The sequence below is a fragment of the Oenanthe melanoleuca genome, chromosome 3 (assembly GCF_029582105.1).
Source record: "Oenanthe melanoleuca isolate GR-GAL-2019-014 chromosome 3, OMel1.0, whole genome shotgun sequence".
Classification (NCBI taxonomy): Eukaryota; Metazoa; Chordata; class Aves; order Passeriformes; family Muscicapidae; genus Oenanthe; species Oenanthe melanoleuca.
This window is the reverse complement of record NC_079336.1, coordinates 52278392-52284391: the sequence shown is the minus strand read 5'-3', so window position 1 is coordinate 52284391 and position 6000 is coordinate 52278392. Positions and strand designations below refer to the sequence as shown.

The following is a 6000-nucleotide window of genomic DNA, read 5'->3' as shown; positions in this document are numbered from 1 at the left end:
TCCCTGCCTTCTAATTTTCCTGGAAATTACACAGGGATTACATATAAAATGCCTCATTTTACTATACAGCTCTGCTCCAAAGTAGGAAAATCTATTCTGTGCTCTACAAAAAAAGGCAAGGCCTGGGTATGCATGGAAGTTTGGCAAGAACTTTGTAGTTAACTTCAGGGTATAGGGCACGAAAAGGATGAACTTGTACAGGCAACATATATTATGTGCTGAATTTTGCAAAATCAGTATGGCTGCACACAATGTAAACAATTTTCTGTTTCCATAGCACTCCCAGGGCCTGCAGCCTGTGCAGCACAGCAGTTGCCATGAGTTTTTCATTTCCCGGCCTTTTAGCAGTCAGCATCCACGCACACATCCAACACCTTATGCAAGTGAAAGTCAACCAACATTAGAAAACTCAGGTTGGCCTCTCACTTAAGCTCCTGCTCAACAGCAAGGCCAGCTGCGTGGTCAGTCCAGGTTGCTCAGGACTGCGTCTGCTCGGGAGTGGAAATCCCTGGGGAACCCACTCCCACGGCCCAGCTGTCCGCAGCGTGAGTAACTTTTTCCTTACACCCAGCCTGACGCTCTCATTTCGCCCCACTCCCCTTGTCCCCCAGCAGGACACTGAAGCTCCCGGCTGCCTCTTCTCGACCGGGTCTCACGAGCGCTGATCCTATCGCCAGGCCGGGGCAGTCCCGACCCTGCGCTTCCCCGTACAGAGGGCGGCTCCAGCACCGACACCTCGGGATCCCGGCGGGCGGTGTGTGTCCCGCCGGGCTCGGTGTGTGTCCCGCCGGGCTCGGTGTGTCCGCTCCAACTGCGCGGGGCCCGGCTGGAGGCGGCACCTGCCGAGGGCTGCGGGGAGCCGGGAGGGGTCTCACCGCCCCTCCGCGGCGCCGCAGGAGCTCACTCCGCTCAGAATCACCGCGGGACAGCGGCACCCTTCTAGGACACGCCCGGGGCTATGGCTCGCCAGCAGCGCTGCCGGACAGCGTCTCTCCGGTGCGATGCCCACGCTGCGGCGGAGCTGCTGAAGCCCGTCCCGCCCCAGGCTAGAACCGCACCGCCGACGGGCAGCGGCCGCTGGAAATGGCCCAGGAAGAGCGGGCGGGCGGGGGGGAAGCGCTGGCCAGGGAGACTGACGGCTGCACCAGCCAATGGCGCCGCGACAAGCGCGGGGGCGGGGCCAGGGCGGCCCGGGCGGGGCGGGGCGCGGGGGCGGGCGGGGCGCGGATTGGCCGGGGGGCGGGGCCGGCGGGGTTTTCTCCCGGGCTGGGCTGACGGCCGCGGCCGGGAACTTCGGGAGCGTGCGGGCGCCAGCGGCCGTGCGGCGGGCAGGTACCGGCGGGAGCGGTGCCGAGGGAGCGCGCCTTACGCGGGGAGCGGGGGATGGGGGGGAGGAGGGATCGGGCAGCCGTAGGGCCGCAGGGGACTGGCGGTGTGATGGGGCCGCTTTGCCGCGTATCCGTCGCCGTTTATCCGTGGTCCGCTTCGCTGGCCGCGGGATGCGGAGGCTGCGGGCGGGGCCGGCCCGGCTGATCGGGCAGAGCTGCCCCCTCCCTTCTTCCTTTCCTCCCTCCTGTGCCGGCCCGGGCGGACGGGGGCTGCCAGCGGCGCGGCCGGCAGGGGGCGGCAGCGGCCCCGAGGACGCGCGTCCGCAGCGGCGCCCGGGGGTGGCGGGGGCGAGCGGCTCCGAGCCGCAGCCCCTCCGCCCGGCGGGCAGCGGAGCGCCTCGGGGGCTGCCCCTCCCTCGCTCCTTTCCCGCAGCCCTGGGCGCTGGTCCCGGCCCGGCGAGCCGTGCGGGCCGCTCCTCGCCGCTCGGCTCCAGGGCTCCCGGCGCGGGCAGTGCCGCAGCTCGGGCAGCCGGCCGGCGCTGCGCGGGCTCCCGCGGTCACTGCCCTGCCCGCATCCGCCGCGCTCTCGAACCGCCCGCCTCTGGCCTGGGGCCAGAAGGAGAGCGGCGATTTCCCCCAAAAGCCCGTCCCGGTGGCTGCTCATGCCTTTCCCGCACCCCTCGCGTGAATGCTCCGTGAGGAGAGGCGGCTGGTTTCCTAATTTCCTCCCTCCCGGAGCACCACTCCTCCCCTCCTGATAAGTTCATCTGTTTGCATCTTGGGCTGTTCCTTTCTTTCATCTGTAAGTTAGCAACTGCAGAAAAATGAGCTAAATAGGTCCCCTCGCTGAAGCTGTTTATCAAGAATCGGGTAGGGGGTGAAATCGAGGAAGACTTTGCATCCCTAATTTCCCTTCCTTTTAGGATTAGCGTAAAAATAAGTGTAGAATCCTCTTATATGGTTTGTATCTACTGTTTTGAAATAAGTCCCCATTTGAAGATGTGACGACCTAGCCACTGAGCATTATGCACTGACATATTTTTTTTTAAATATTTGTTATTGTGAATTTAGGTCTAAAGTTCTTTTCCTATTATTGTTCTTTTGTAAGGCTTTGACTACAGTACTCTGAAGTCTGCATATGCTCACAAGCGCTATTAACACTGTGGTAACATTTTTTCAGTGCAGCATTTTTCCACAGGTAAAGATCCCACTGAGTTGCACTTAATCCCTTTTGATGTTAATAGTATTGTGCACGCATGTGTATGGCTAGAAGGATCACTGACATAAAGGGAGTTGTTTTGAGGCTTTGTCAGATTAATGATTATGTTTTCCACCTTCTGAAAAAAAGTCATTGGCAGAGAACAAGTAATAGCCAGCTAGAGATAATTTAGGTTAAGGTGCTTTGATACCAGTAATAACTAGCAAGCAATTGATTTGGTGTGGTTTTTACTTCTTGTGAAGCTCTCCAAGATCAGTTTTTTAATGGAAATAATACGTTCTGTATTTGTTTTAGAGCACATATATTGATTTTCTTAGCTTTACAGCCCCCTTTTCTGCCATGGGTGCTTCCAGAGTTGTTAGTGAAATGCAACAAGCACAGTTCTACGGAGCTTAATCTTCAGCAAATTCTCATAAACATGCATACATCCAGTCCTACAGAGGTTGAAATGAGAAAATACTTCTTTGAGAGACTGTCTAAAAGAAAAGTTGTGTCCTTTAGTATCATGTTTTGAACAGCAGAAAAGCGGAGTCCCTAAGCTACAGAGCCCACCAGTTACAGCACAGAAGCAGTTTTGTGGCACCCTGGGTTACACAGCAGTGACTCTGGAAGGGTATTCAGCAGATGCACTCTGCTTCAGCTGCTGCTCCTCCCTTACAACAAGTTTCCATTTCTGCTGGCCATGCTGCTTTCTGTCTGCTGTTGACCTCTTGGTGGGAAGTTGAGCTGCGTTCTCTTGCCTAAATTGCAACATTCTGCTGAGTTTCATTACCTTTGGGCTTAGAAAATGCCCTTCCCGTCAGTGTTTCCTGAGGTTATGGATCTCAAAAATCTCTATTAACAGTTTGTATCTCTGGCAGATGAGCTTGCATTGTAAAAATATAATTTAAATGGCCTAGACAAGACTTTCAAAAATATGCATGTTCTCTCTGCGTGTTTGTTAATAGTGGAGAAGAGGGGAAGTTCAAACTTCTTAACATCCAAGGCTGTGTGGAATAAACTTCCAGGCTTCATTCATCTGGAAATGGACCTTTTGTTCCACTTCTATGTGGATAATTTTCCAGGAACTGCAGTCAATTCATAATTTTTTTTTTATTCAAGGAGCAACAAAGATAACATTCTGTAGCTGGTTTGGCTTCCTATGTCTTAATGGGGATTTAGTGACAACACTGAAGAGCTCTCATTTAGAGAAGGCAACCTGAAGAATAATTGTATTATTTCTAGTAGCCAATATGATCTGAATGTGATTGTGGATGTTGGCAGAATATTCATTTTTCATAGGACCAGCTCCCAATCCATGCTTTTAAAATGAAGAATGTGGGTCATAGTTTGAGAATGGAAAAGTGTTCTGGGAAGTACAGAAATGTAAAGAAGTTAATGTGAGTTGTGATAAATAATTTGGACATATGTTCTCTCTAAGTTGGTGTTCAAAAATCAAACTAGGTTTATAAGCAACATATAACATGTATGACAAGGTAAAAATTTTTTTCTGTAGCTGGTGGCTGTGGGGCTCCTTTTTAAACTGGCATTTCTTTTTGGCATTAATCTGATTAATCAATTAATTTTGGCACTAAAAGCATGTTTTAGTACAAAAGATTGGTCTATTTTATGATTAGAAAGAGAGGGAACAAAATAATGGTAGGTGTATCTGTCACATGGATGAGTGCTATGAAAGTATTTGCTGGCAGAAAAAGGATCTAAATGGTTTACATTTTTTAATAGTTGTCTGTAATGTGTAGCTCTACTCTAATTTTTACAAGAGGAAGTGTTCTATGTTTTAGTTTGCTGTGTGTAAATTCCAGTAGGTTAAAAGTGATTTTACTAAAGATTGTAGTGTATAACATGTTTTTCACTGGGTATTTACAAAGCAAGGTTGAATGCTTCCCTGAGGAAGATGAACTAAGTCAAACTGGTTTCATTCTGGAACTAGTCTTAGGTAGGAGGGAGTGAGAAGAGGGAGGGTGGGCTGTCTTCCTCATTGCAAACAAAAGTGACCCAAGAAAAGCAGTGTTGGAAAACTGTTCATTGTGTACTCACACAATGGGTGGACACAAGAAAGGGGATGGGAGCAAGAAAAGGGGATGTGGAAGCATCTGATTGTTGTAGTCTGGGCTATACAAGAAGTCAAACTGCATTATAAGGGGTTATTTCTGGCTTTCTATTTTGAAAGCAAAGACTACTTTAGGGGTGCTAGACTTTAAAATAAACTGCCACACTTGTATTTTTTTAAGAGACAAAAGTCAAAGTGCAACTTAAATGACTGGGTGTGGGGTTTCTTTCTCTTCCTATTTGTCAGGGTGTTCACAATTTTTAAATGTTTATTATTTTAGCACTGTTCAATTTTACTTACCTGGTTTTCTAATATATTTGGTGGGTTAATTTTTGGTGTAATGTGATTCTGAATTATTCTGTTCCAGGCAAGGAAGATACTGTGCTGTTATCCAGTTGTCATAGTTGATTTCATTCTACAAATCTTCAAGATTCCTACTGGAGTGAAAGGTAATTAATTAGTTTTCTTTTTTTAGATCAGGAGATTCATTGTATAAATTTACTAAATAGGCAAAAATTTTGTGTTCTGTTTCTACTTCTCATTTGCTTTGGCTGTTGATGTGATAAATTTGCATGTTGTGAGTAGTCAGTTTTATAATATTATGTAGAAAAGAACATCTTGATGGTACAGTAACCATTTTGACTTCTTAAGAAGCTTGTGGTGTATGCTCTTCTGTGAAGGTAATTTTACTGGTAATTTATTTCCTCCATAGACTTCACCTTGTCTTTGGGAACTTTGTAAAGATTTACAGACTAAGTGAAGGCCATATCAACAGAATATTGATTCATTACTCTTGAGTAATCCAAAAATAGCTGTTCTGTTTGGCTAGTGAAATGAGGAAAGTATGTTCTGTGTTTAGTATGAGATTATAGACTTGGGTGGTGAGACAGCTCAGCAAGAATGCAGGTTTACTTATTTTAACACTTAGGGGGAAAAAAGGCTTTTTGCACTTGTAGTGTATGATGCCTTAGAGGCACTACACAAACACTGCATTACAACAACTCTGAGTTGCTGGTATAAAGGAGAATGTCAGATGCCAGCCCTTTGCTATGCACATCACAGCTGCCTTTGATGGCATAATATTTCATGATTGTACTGAAGTATGGGATACTTTCAAGGCCTGACTTCAGTGAAGTTGGCCTCTTGTGTAAAAACTGATTGTCTGCAGATTCTTAGAAGCAGGTAGTACTATTTTGCTTATGTGGTTCTTTGTGGTGTTTTTTTCCTTAAGATAAGGTGGTACTACTATTCATCTCTAGTGTTTTTATTAATAGTAGCATGGCTCTTTAGAGAGTTCTTGTGAAGGAGAGTTGCAAGAAGATCCTCTCTTAAAACTGGTGACTTTTGTCAGTGTCTAGGGGGTTAACTGGGTGTTTTACTTGATATTGTATCCACCATGGGGC

General features: G+C 47.9%; 1 protein-coding gene across 16 annotated transcripts in view; it reads left to right on the top strand.

The window, feature by feature from the left end:
- The first annotated feature begins 1219 nt into the window (after positions 1 to 1219).
- Positions 1220 to 6000, top strand: part of EPB41L2 (erythrocyte membrane protein band 4.1 like 2) — a 107908-nt gene continuing 103127 nt past the window's right edge. For 12 of the 16 annotated variants that reach the window (XM_056486328.1, XM_056486319.1, XM_056486325.1 and 9 more), the window contains exons 1-2: positions 1244 to 1332; positions 4965 to 5046. The gene's annotated coding sequence lies outside the window, so the exon portion shown is untranslated. Of the gene's footprint in view, positions 1333 to 4964; positions 5047 to 6000 lie in introns of all 16 variants that reach the window. The other 4 variants (XM_056486324.1, XM_056486314.1, XM_056486330.1 and 1 more) reach the window with 2 other exon arrangements.